This window comes from Oncorhynchus tshawytscha, linkage group LG12 (assembly GCF_018296145.1).
Source record: "Oncorhynchus tshawytscha isolate Ot180627B linkage group LG12, Otsh_v2.0, whole genome shotgun sequence".
Lineage (NCBI taxonomy): Eukaryota > Metazoa > Chordata > Actinopteri > Salmoniformes > Salmonidae > Oncorhynchus > Oncorhynchus tshawytscha.
The window spans coordinates 18,099,144-18,112,401 of NC_056440.1; the positions used below are offsets into that span (position 1 = coordinate 18,099,144).

At 41.7% G+C, this 13,258-nt stretch overlaps 1 non-coding gene across 1 annotated transcript; it reads right to left on the bottom strand.

Annotated features, from left to right (window-relative positions):
• Nucleotides 1-593: 593 nt before the first annotated feature.
• Nucleotides 594-646, bottom strand: LOC112266224. Its single transcript, XR_002955877.1, has one exon. It is a non-coding gene; the product is annotated as a U7 small nuclear RNA (small nuclear RNA).
• Nucleotides 647-13,258: the final 12,612 nt, after the last annotated feature.

Sequence of the window (13,258 nt, forward strand, 5' to 3'; positions counted from 1 at the left end):
TCTGGTACACTGCCATGTCCTATGAGAAATTGGTATGTGATTGAGCCAATAACTTGATGGTAATTTAGCAATAACTAATAATAACTTAGTTCTCATTGCAGGGAAAGAGGGATTTCCTGTACTCCAGTTGATTATGGAAGGGATGCCTGTCATATTGTTCATGAATCATAGATATTGTCGACAAAACCGCAGTCTTACCACTTAAAACAATACTATAGTATACCTTGGTATAAATACTATATTACATACTGGGTGGTTCGAGCCCTGAATGCTAATTGGCTGACTGACAGCCGTGGTATATATCAGACTGTATACCACGGGTATGACAAAACATTTATTTTTACTGTTCTAATTATGTTGGTAACCAGTTTATAATAGCAGTATATTATGATATAAATACTATAGTATCACTGTAGTGTTTTGCAGACTTTACTGTTGTATTCACTGCAGTACTTTTGCGGACGTTCATTGAATACTGTAGTATTAACTCTAGTATACTGTAGTATACTGTAGTATTTACAGCTAACTATAGTATAAATAGTGTAGTTTAAGAAAAACTGTATTTTTGCTGACATTACTCTGACATTGAAGTTAGGGGCTTTCTCCTTGAGGAAACCTACTGGAGAAACACTAAAAGAGAACATTTCCCATAACCTGTAGGTAGGTAGGACTGGGGTCTGAACGGGGAGTTCAGAGCTTCTGCTCTTTTCTATAACGTGTAGGGAACACAATATATGGTCTATACTTGGCATGTAGGTTTCTCACTTATGTGTAGCACAAATTGAGACATGGGGAATGGGAATGGGCAGGTTAAATGCAAGTTAAATACTGTCGTATTTACTATAGTTAAAAAAGTGTGGTGTTTTTGCGGACTGTCGTGGTTTTTGCAGACGTTATTGTACTATTTACTACATTTTTTTTGTGTGTATATTTCTGTAGTATTTACTTCAGAATTTTACAGTATACTACAAAATTCTGCACTAAGTACTACACATGATTGAGGGATATTACAGTGTGTGATATAGTATTCTACAGTATACTACAGTTTACTGCAGAATTTTATAGTAAGTACTGTAGTATTCTATAGTAAACTAGTGTTTCTTCATGTGGGTATAGAGACTAAAACAAAGACATATTAAAAGTTGATTTGATATACAGTAAGTTGTTGTGACTGGTATGCTACACACACAGGCCTGAATAAAATGCATCCCGTTCTATCTCTCTCCTCTCTCAACAACTGTGTCTTGTGTGTATGTGCGTGTGATGTAGAAAAGGCTCCATTCTCTCATGGTGATGGGCCAGAGTAAAAGGTTCTGTCGTTTGGTGGGAAGCTGATATATTTGATAAATAACACTAATCTCTTCACGGCAGGGCTAAATATGCCAGTGTTTACTTGCTTATTGCACATAAATGACCAACACGCTAGCTTGCTTTCATGCACAAGCAAAGGCAAAAATTCCCTTTATTGATCTCCCTCTCTGGGCCCAGGGGGTGCACACATGTACTCACCCCAGAAAAAGCCTGGAGGTATTCAGACCACACACAGAGCAGAGCAGAGTTGTCTTTCTCTCTCTCTATACCTCTCTTTTTCTCTCTCTCCATCCCCCCCACCACCAAATGCTCTCTGTGCATGGTTTACTCCTCTCCTCTCAACCAAGTCCAGCTCTCTGGTCGTGAACAGGGCTGGGGAGAGACGAGGGGAGAGATGAGGCATTGCTCTGTGTTCTCTATCTTTGCCAAACAGTGTGTTCTCTCTCTCTCTCTCTCTCTCTGTTTGGTTGAACATGCTGAAATGAACTCTTCAGGGCCCGTCACTAACTACAATAGTTCTACCCATGTGACCACCCACACAGGATGAAGGATGATGTTCTTTTTTATCCACGCCTCCAGTGTTCTCATGCCCTGAGAAGAGCACAAAATCATCCCGCTGCCATTGCATTTTTATGCCAAAGAACAGCACATAGAGAGAAGGAGATGTGTTTGCATTTGTGGGCTAGGCATTGACTGTAGGCCTACATACGTATATAGTTTGGTGACTGAGGGAGGGAGGAAGGCAATGGCTTGTTGAGGTGATTCCCTCTAGTGGCTATATGGGATAAGTAAAGAAAATGAAGCGCGCTGTATAAGGATTTCAGTTATTGGAGTGCGCAGGAAACCATACAACTTACATATTCTAAAGTAAAGAATTGTTGATTATCACAGTGGATGTTTTGTTATCACCCTATAGTCAAATTGATATGAGGGATTGTAAGATACTATTGAACTTGTATTGCTTGAATTGACATGACAGAATGTATTGGATAAGAGGAGTGTCGTGTTGGATAAGGAGTGTCGTGTTGGATAAGAGTGTCGTGTTGGATAAGAGTGTCGTGTTGGATAAGGAGTGTCGTGTTGGATAAGAGTGTCGTGTTGGATAAGGAGTGTCGTGTTGGATAAGGAGTGTCATGTTGGATAAGAGTGTCGTGTTGGATAAGAGTGTCATGTTGGATAAGGAGTGTCGTGTTGGATAAGGAGTGTCGTGTTGGATAAGGAGTGTCGTGTTGGATAAGGGGTGTCGTGTTGGATAAGGCGTGTCGTGTTGGATAAGGAGTGTCGTGTTGGATAAGAGTGTTGGATAGGAGTGTCGTGTTGGATAAGGAGTGTCGTGTTGGATAAGAGTGTTGGATAGGAGTGTCGTGTTGGATAAGGAGTGTCGTGTTGGATAAGGAGTGTCGTGTTGGATAAGGAGTGTCGTGTTGGATAAGAGTGTCATGTTGGATAAGGAGTGTCGTGTTGGATAAGGAGTGTCATGTTGGATAAGAGTGTCGTGTTGGATAAGGAGTGTCATGTTGGATAGGAGTGTCGTTTTGGATAAGGAGTGTCGTGTTGGGGGGTTTCTGCATGTCAGAAGGGGATTTGCTGTCTAGACCACGCATCGAAAGACAGACAGACAGAGAGAGAGCGAGAGAGGGAGAAATAGAAAGAGAGATATAGTGAGAGAAAGACAGGGGAGGAAGAGAATGACATCAGGGGCGAAATCAGGTACATCTGCTCATATTAGTGAAGTTCCCTGGTATGGGAGTAGAGAGAGAGAGAGTGAAAGAGAAAGAGCTGGGCACACACTGGTTGAATCAACGTTGTTTTCATGTTGTTTCAATTAAATTATGATGAACCAATGTGGAGTAGACGTTGAATTGATGTCTGTCCCCAGTGGGAGAGAGAAAAGAAGGAAGCATGCTACGTAAGAGGAGTCTTGAGGGTCAATGGTGACTTGAGGACATGGAGTGTGTGGCTTTGAAGTGGTGAGTTCAGATAGGAAGCCATCCCACCAGCACAACATTTAATTGATAGGTCCCATCCATTTGGAAGTCCAAGTCACCCAAGTCACACAGATATAGGATCTTAATATGATCACCCTGTTGCAGGAGAACTTTCCTGCAATTCAAATCAAACCAAATAAAATGTATTTGTCACATACACATGGTTAGCAGATGTTAATGCAAGTGTAGCGAAATGCTTGTGCTTCTAGTTCCGACCATGCAGTAATATCTAACAAGTAATATAACCTAACAATTTCACAACAACTACCTTATACACACAAGTGTAAAGGAATGAATACAAATATGTACATATAAATATATAAATGAGTGATCGTTGAACGGCATAGGCAAGATGCAGTAGATGGTATAGAGTACAGTATATACATATGAGATGAGTAATGTAGGATATGAATACATTATGTGAAGTGGCATTGTTTAAAGTGGCTAGTGATACATTACATCAAGATGGCAAGATGCAGTAGATGGTATAGCGTACAGTATATACATATGAGATGAGTAATGTAGGGTATGTAAACATTATATAAAGTGGCTAGTGATAAGTTGATTACATACATTTTTCCATTATTAAAGTGGCTAGAGTTGAGTCAGTATGTTGGCAGCAGCCACTCAATGTTAGTGGTGGCTGTTTAACAGTCTGATGGCCTTGAGATAGAAGCTGTTTTTCAGTCTCTTGTTCCCCGCTTTGATGCACCTGTACTGACCTCGCCTTCTGGATGATAGCGGGGTGAACAGGCAGAGGCTTGGGTGGTTGCTGTCCTTGATGATCTTTTTGGCCTTCCTGTGACATCGGGTGGTGTAGGTGTCATGGAGGGCAGGTAGTTTGCACCCGGTGATGCGTTGTGCAGACCTCACTACCCTCTGGAGAGCCTTCCGGTTATGGGCGGAGCAGCTGCTGTAGCAGGCGGTGGTACCGCAGACAGGATGCTCTCGATTGTGCATCTGTAAAAGTTTGTGAGTGCTTTTGGTGACAAGCCGAATTTCTTCAGCCTCCTGAGCTTGAAGAGGCGCTGCTGTGCTGTCTGTTTGTCCGTGATGTGTACGCTGAGGAACTTAAAATGCTCCTCGGCGATGTGTACGCTCAGGAAATGTAAAACGTGTAGTATATTTGAGGTTTGAAAAGGCTTCTGAAGTTTGTGATTTCCATTTTGAAATGTCAGACTTGATTGTTCCTAAAGGAAAATGTATCAACTCCTACAAAAATAAATAATAATCCACATAATAATTAATGAATCCTACATAACTGCCTATTCATTATAATCCACATAATAATTAAAAACTGTTACTGTTGCTGCAAGATTATTTCCCTGCTGTAGCAAACTGGCTCAAATGAACATGCTACATCTGTATGTTAGGAAATAAGAGTGTTTTTTTTGGCTTAATTACAAAGAATTACTAAGATTTCTGCTTACAGTACTGAAACTGGGAGAGGTGTTTAAATGTACGCTACATGCAGGATTGTTAAAGTGTGCATTTAATAAATGTCAATATCTAGTTTCCTTTTCATGTATAAGTGGTAATTGTATTACCTGACTGAGCTGTATGAATATGATGTAATGAGATGCTAGGGAAATCAGCAGATGGAGGATTTGAGTCATGCTTAACGTTGACAAGAAACAAATACCAACTTCTACCAGCCTAAATGTTAATTCCTACAGGTCTATAGACTACAAGTCAGTCACACACATGTAATAGTTTTGATTCAAAGTGCTCAATTATGCTTCTGCTTATGTAACTAACACTAGCAAACAAATCTCTGCATCCAGAACTCCTCTTTCTTCGGATAGACGCAGGCTTTCATAAAGTGGCTCCAGTATATCTGTCAACACAGGGTCCCAACACTACAGTCCATATTTGTACACTGTTTATTTGCTCTGAGCTCAGAGATCCACCAAGAAATAGTCCCTCTACCTCTCTATTTATTTCCTTAGCTCTCTCTCTCGCGCTCTTCTCGTCTCATTCTTGCTATCTGTCCTCTTAATTTTCTCTCTCTTTCTCTCCAATACCAAGTCTCAGGCAAAATCTATTCTTTATTACATAACCTAAAGAGATTAAACAGGATCTTAAGCACTAACAAATTTGTAACATAACATTCGAATTGCAGAGGGAATATATATGTATGTATATACAGTGGGGAGAACAAGTATTTGATACACTGCCGATTTTGCAGGTTTTCCTACTTACAAAGCATGTAGAGGTCTGTAATTTTTTATCATAGGTACACGTCAACTGTGAGAGTCTAAAACAAAAATCCAGAAAATCACATTGTATGATTTTTAAGTAATTAATTTGCATTTTATTGCATGACATAAGTATTTGATCACCTACCAGTAAGAATTCCGGCTCTCACAGACCTGTTAGTTTTTCTTTAAGAAGCCCTCCTGTTCTCCACTCATTACCTGTATTAACTGCACCAGTTTGAACTCGTTACCTGTATAAAAGACACCTGTCCACACACTCAATCAAACAGCCTCCAACCTCTCCACAATGGCCAAGACCAGAAAGCTGTGTAAGGACATCAGGGATAAAATTGTAGACGTGCACAAGGCTGGGATGGGCTAAAGGACAATAGGCAAGCAGCTTGGTGAGAAGGCAACAACTGTTTGCGCAATTATTAGAAAATGGAAGATGTTCAAGATGACGGTCAATCACCCTCGGTCTGGGGCTCCATGCAAGATCTCACCTCGTGGGGCATCAATGACCATGAGGAAGGTGAGGGATCAGCCCAGAACTACACAGCAGGACCTGGTCAATGACCTGAAGAGATCCAGGCCTGTCTGAAGTTTGCCAATGACCATATGGATGATCCAGAGGAGGAATGGGTGAAGGTCATGTGGTCTGATGAGACAAAAATAGACCTTTTTGGTCTAAACTCCACTCGCCGTGTTTGGAGGAAGAAGAAGGATGAGTACAACCCCAAGAACACCATCCCAACCGTGAAGCATGGAGGTGGAAACATCATTCTTTGGGGATGCTTTTCTGCAAATGGGACAGGACGACTGTACCGTATTGAGGGGAGGATGGATGAGGCCATGTATCTTGAGGTCTTGGCCAACAACCTCCTTCACTCAGTAAGAGCATTGAAATGGGTCGTGGCTGGGTCTTCCAGCATGATAACGACCCGAAACACACAGCCAGGGCAACTAAGGATTGGCTCCGTAAGAAGCATCTCAAGGTCCTGGAGAGGCCTAGCCAGTCTCCAGACTGAAAATCTTTGGAGGGAGCTGAAAGTCCGTATTGCCCAGCGACAGCCCCGAAACCTGAAGGATCTGGAGAAGGTCTATATGGAGGTACGTATGATCTCTGTAATTGCAAACAAAGGTTTCTGTACCAAATATTAAGTTCTGCTTTTCTGATGTATCAAATACTTATGTCATGCAATAAAATGCAAATTAATTACTTAAAAATCATGCAATGAAATTTTCAGGATTTTTGTTTTAGATTCCGTCTCTCACAGTTGAAGTGTACCTATGATAAAAATGACAGACCACTACATGCTTTGTAAGTAGGAAAACCTGCAAAATCGGCAGTGTATCAAATACTTGTTCTCCCCACTGTATGTGTATATATATATATATACAGTGCCTTGCGAAAGTATTCGGCCCCCTTGAACTTTGCGACCTTTTGTCACATTTCAGTCTTCAAACAGAAAGATATAAAACTGTATTTTTTTGGGAAGAATCAACAACAAGTGGGACACAATCATGAAGTGGATGACATTTATTGGATATTTCTAACTTTTTTAATAAATCAAAAACTGAAAAATTGGGAGTGCAAAATTATTCAGCCCCCTTAAGTTAATACTTTGTAGCGCCACCTTTTGCTGCGATTACAGCTGTAAGTCACTTGGGGTATGTCTCTATCAGTTTTGCACATCGAGAGACTGACATTTTTTCCCATTCCTCCTTGCAAAACAGCTCGAGCTCAGTGAGGTTGGATGGAGAGCATTTGTGAACAGCAGTTTTCAGTTCTTTCCACAGATTCTCGATTGGATTCAGGTCTGGACTTTGACTTGGCCATTCTAACACCTGGATATGTTTATTTTTGAACCATTCCATTGTAGATTTGGCTTTATGTTTTGGATCATTGTCTTGTTGGAAGACAAATATCCGTCCCAGTCTCAGGTCTTTTTCAGACTCCATCAGGTTTTCTTCCACAATGGTCCTGCATTTGGCTCCATCCATCTTCCCCTCATTTTTAACCATCTTACCTGTCCCTGCTGAAGAAAAGCAGGCCCAAACCATGATGCTGCCACCACCATGTTTGACAGTGGGGATGGTGTGTTCAGGGTGATGAGCTGTGTTGCTTTTACGCAAAACATAACGTTTTGCATTGTTGCCAAAAAGTTCAATTTTGGTTTCATCTGACCAGAGCACCTTCTTCCGCATGTTTGGTGTGTCTCCCAGGTGGCTTGTGGCAAACTTTAAACAACACTTTTTATGGATATCTTTAAGAAATGGCTTTCTTCTTGCCACTCTTCCATAAAGGCCAGATTTGTGCAATATACGACTGATTGTTGTCCTATGGACAGAGTCTCCCACCTCAGCTGTAGATCTCTGCAGTTCATCCAGAGTGGTCATGGGCCTCTTGGCTGCATCTCTGATCAGTCTTCTCCTTGTATGAGCTGAAAGTTTAGAGGGACGGCCAGGTCTTGGTAGATTTGCAGTGGTCTGATACTCCTTCCATTTCAATATTATTGCTTGCACAGTGCTCCTTGGGATGTTTAAAGCTTGGGAAATCTTTTTGTATCCAAATCCGGCTTTAAACTTCTTCACAACGGTATCTCGGACCTGCCTGGTGTGTTCCTTGTTCTTCATGATGCTCTCTGCGATTTTAACGGACCTCTGAGACTATCACAGTGCAGGTGCATTTATACGGAGACTTGATTACACACAGGTGGATTGTATTTATCATCATTAGTCATTTAGTTCAACATTGGATCATTCAGAGATCCTCACTGAACTTCTGGAGAGAGTTTGCTGCACTGAAAATAAAGGGGCTGAATAATTTTGCACGCCCAATTTTTCAGTTTTTGATTTGTTAAAAAAGTTTGAAATATCCAATAAATGTCGTTCCACTTCATGATTGTGTCCCACTTGTTGTTGATTCTTCACAAGAAAATACAGTTTTATATCTTTATGTTTGAAGCCTGAAATGTGGCAAAAGGTCGCAAAGTTCAAGGGGGCTGAATACTTTCGCAAGGCACTGTATATATATATATATATATATATATATTTTGCGGGATTTAACATATCATACAAAATGGATGACGTTTCAGGGGCCCGTTTCGGCTCGTGAGTGCTACTTAAAAAATGACTGGCTGAAATTATACAAAACATTTATACCACATTCCCATACAAAACAACCTTCCATGTAAAATGATGGTCGTATTGGATGCACCATTTTGAATGTTCCATGAATGGAATTTGGTCTATTGCTCTATATTCTCATTCAATATCAAATCAAATGTATTTATATAGCCCTTCGTACATCAGCTGATATCTCAAAGTGCTGTACAGAAACCCAGCCTAAAACCCCAAACAGCAAGCAATGCAGGTGTAGAAGCACGGTGGCTAGGAAAAACTCCCTAGAAAGGCCAAAACCTAGGAAGAAACCTAGAGAGGAACCAGGCTATGTGGGGTGGCCAGTCCTCTTCTGGCTGTGCTGGGTGGCGATTATAACAACATGGCCAAGATGTTCAAATGTTCATAAATGACCAGCATGGTCCAATAATAATAAGGCAGAACAGTTGAAACTGGAGCAGCACGGCCAGGTGGACTGGGGACAGCAAGGAGTCATCATGTCAGGTAGTCCTGAGGCATGGTCCTAGGGCTCAGGTCCTCCGAGAGAGAGAGAAAGAAAGAGAGAATTAGAGAGAGCACGCTTAAATTCACACAGGACACCGAATAGGACAGGAGAAGTACTCCAGATATAACAAACTGACCCTAGCCCCCCGACACATAAATCATTTTACGGCTGCTGTCCCTGTACAGGGACCAAATCAGCGGAAATTTCAGAGCGCCAACTAATAGTACTCGATACAACTCAAACTTTCATTAAAACACACATGCAGGGTACTCAATTAAAGCTACACTCGTTGTGAATCTAGCCAACATGTCAGATTTGTAAAATGCTTTTCGGCGAAAGCATGAGAAGCTATTATCTGATAGCATGCAACCCCCGAAATACCCAAAGGGGACGTAAACAGAAATAATTAGCGTAGCCGGCGCTACACAAAATGCAGAAATAAAATATAAAACATTCATTACCTTTGACGAGCTTCTTTGTTGGCACTCCTATATGTCCCATAAACATCACAATTGGGTCTTTTTTTTCGATTAAATCCGTCCATGTATACCCAAAATGTCCATTTATGAAGCCCGTCTGATCCAGGAAAAAGCACCTTTCCAAAACGCAACAGCGTTTTTTAAAATTAAAAAAGTTGCCTATAAACTTTGACAAAACACTTCAAACTACCTTTGTAAACCAACTTTAGGTATTAATAAACGTTAATAATCGATCAAATTGATCACGGGGTGATCTGTATTCGATAGCAGCAAGTCTTGAAATCATCGTCCATATTCTCCCTTTCATAACTTCCTTCGTTGGACCCCAAGACAGGAAGTGCCTATTCCTCATCCCACCAAGGATAAACTACAACTGAATTGCCAGTACTGGCGACATCGTGTGGAAGCTGTAGGCATTATAAACGGGGCTCTATCTATTTTCCCTTGCCATAGACAATACAGAGACTGGCGGATGGATATTTTTTTTGTGTTTTTGGTGAACAGTTTTCCTTGGGATTTTGCCTCCTAAACACGTTCTGTTATAGCCACAGACATTATTTAACCAGTTTTAGAGACTTCAGAGTGTTTTCTATCCACACATACTAATCATATGCATTTACTATATTCCTTGCATGAGTAGCAGGATGTTGAAATTTTGCGCGATTTTTAACAAAAAGCTGCAAAAATTTGCAGCCTCCCTAACAGGGTGTTACTACTGCTGTAGCATAAATACTGGAGGCTGAGACAGGAGGAGTCAGGAGACACTGTAGCCCCATCTGAGGACACCCCCGGACAGGGCCAAACAGGAAGGATATAACCCCACCCACTTTGCCAAAGCACAGTCCCCACACCACTAGAGGGATATCTTCAACCACCAACTTACCATCCTGAGACAAGGCTGAGTATAGCCCACAAAGATTTACGCCACGGCACAACCCAAGGGGGCGCCAACCCAGACAGGATGATCACATCAGTGACTCAACCCACTCAGGTGACGCACCCCTCCCAGGGACGGTATGAGAGAGCCCCAGTAAGCCAGTGACTCAGCCCCTGTAATAGGGTTAGAGGCAGAGAATCCCAGTGGAAAGAGGGGAACCGGCCAGGCAGAGACAGCAAGGGCGGTTCGTTGCTCCAGAGCCTTTCCGTTCACCTTCCCACTCCTGGGCCAGACTACACTCAATCATATGACCCACTGAAGAGATGAGTCTTCAGTAAAGACTTAAAGGTTGAGACCGAGTTTGCGTCTCTGACATGGGTAGGCAGACCGTTCCATAAAAATGGAGCTCTATAGGAGAAAGCCCTGCCTCCAGCTGTTTGTTTAGAAATTCTAGGGACAATCAGGAGGCCTGCGTCTTGTGACCGTAGCGTACGTGTAGGTATGTACGGCAGGACCAAATCAGAGAGATAGGTAGGAGCAAGCCCATGTAATGCTTTGTAGGTTAGCAGTAAAACCTTGAAATCAGCCCTTGCTTTGACAGGAAGCCAGTGTAGGGAGGCTAGCACTGGAGTAATATGATCACATTTTTTGGTTCTAGTCAGGATTCTAGCAGCCGTATTTAGCACTAACTGAAGTTTATTTAGTGCCTTATCCGGGTAGCCGGAAAGTAGAGCATTGTAGTAGTCTAACCTAGAAGTGACAAAAGCATGGATTAATTTTTCTGCATCATTTTTGGACAGAAAGTTTCAGATTTTTGCCATTTTTGCAATTCAATTCATTCTTATTCTATGGTTAGGAGTGATGCAGGGAGAACCAGGGTCTGCTGGTAGGCAAACCAAAACTTCCAACATCCCATCAGTATTCACAAACAGCATTTAAACATGCACTGTATCGCTACATTTCCCTTAGGAGAGATCATCCCCCAAACACAGGCCCACTTCTGTGATTCACGGTAAAAGTTTCCAGCAGTGGGGGTACAGTAAGCTATACCCATGAAGGATGAAGCAATGTGTGCTAAATGGTCCATACGGCTTGGCTTGGACCAGTTAGCCCCTCTGGACCCCAGATGGAGAATATGTGTATGCTGCACGCATGGACGCATGGCCTCGCCCATAGTATGACTACTCCCCATCGGAGAACATCTCATAGAATACCCACATGTAAGCAAACACATTCACTCACATAAACTTACATACATGGCATGTACACACTCACACATTAATGCACCCACACCCTCAGACAAATGTAATTTACTTGGTTACGTAAGAAAGGTAAACGGGCAATATTCTTCTTCTATGTTTCCTCTATGATAACAAATGATAAAATCCCAGGCAGTCACCTTGTTGTTTTCCCTTTTCCCCTCAGTGTGCAGCAGAAGGGCAGAGGGACATAATTGCCTGAGAAACGGGCATCCAGCTCTGCTGAGCAGGTACTTTTGTGTGGTCTCATTGTTGGGACGTGCAGTCATGCAGCTCTTTGTTCCCTTGTTAAAACTCATGCTGGGCTTTGGGAGGGAATGGGGGCATCGGGGGGTCCGGACCAGCAGCCAGATACAGTTGAAGTCGGAAGTTTACATACACTTAGGTTGGAGTCATTAAAACTTGTTTTTCAACCACTCCACAAATTTCTTGTAAACAAACTATAGTGTTGGCAAGTCGGTTAGGACATCTACTTTGTGCATGACACATGTAATTTTTTCAATAATTGTTTACAGACAGATTATTTAACTGATAATTGACAGTATCACAATTCTAGTGGGTCAGAAGTTTACATACAGTAAGTTGACTGTGCCTTTAAACAGCTTGGAAAGTTCCAGTAAAGGATGTCATGACTTTAGAAGCTTCTGATAGGCTAATTGACATAATTTGAGTCAATTGGCGGTCTACCTGTGGATGTATCTCAAGGCCGGCCTTCAAACTCAGTGCCTCTTTGCTTGACATCATGAAAAAGTCCAAATAAATCAGCCAAGACCTCAGATTTTTTTATAGACGTCCACAAGTCTGGTTCATCCAAATGCCTGGAGGTACCACGTTCATCTGTACAAACAATAGTACGCAAGTATAAACACCATGGGACACCATGGGAAGCTCAGGAACAAGACACATACAAGTAAACAAGTACAAAAGTATCTATATCCACAACAAGTACAAAAGTACACACATATCTATATCCAAGTACAAAAGTACAAAGCAAGTATAAAAGTATCTATATCCACAACAAGTCCTATATCGACATAACCTGAAAGGCCTCTCAGCAAGGAAGAAGCCACTGCTCCAAATCCGCCATAAAAAAAGCCAGACTACGGTTTGCATACTTAGGTAGGCTGTTTTCCTATTTTGAGTTGTTGGTGATTGTTTTCTGTTGTGTGTCTGTACCAGACAGAACTGTTACGGTTTCGTTCGTTCACGTTGTTATTTTTGTTATTTCTGTGTTCATTAAATAAATATGGACACATACCACGCTGCACCTTGTTCCTATCCTTCCTACTCCTCCTCAGACGACGATTCGTTACAGTGGGAAGCTTGTGGAAGGCTACCCGAAACGTTTGACCCAAGTTAAACCATTTAAATGCAATGCTACCAAATACTAATTGAGTGTATGTTAACTTCTGACCCACTGGGAATGTGATGAAAGAAATAAAAGCTGAAATAAATCATACTCTCTACTATTATTCTGACCTTTCACATTCTTAAAATAAATGGTGTTCCTAACTGACC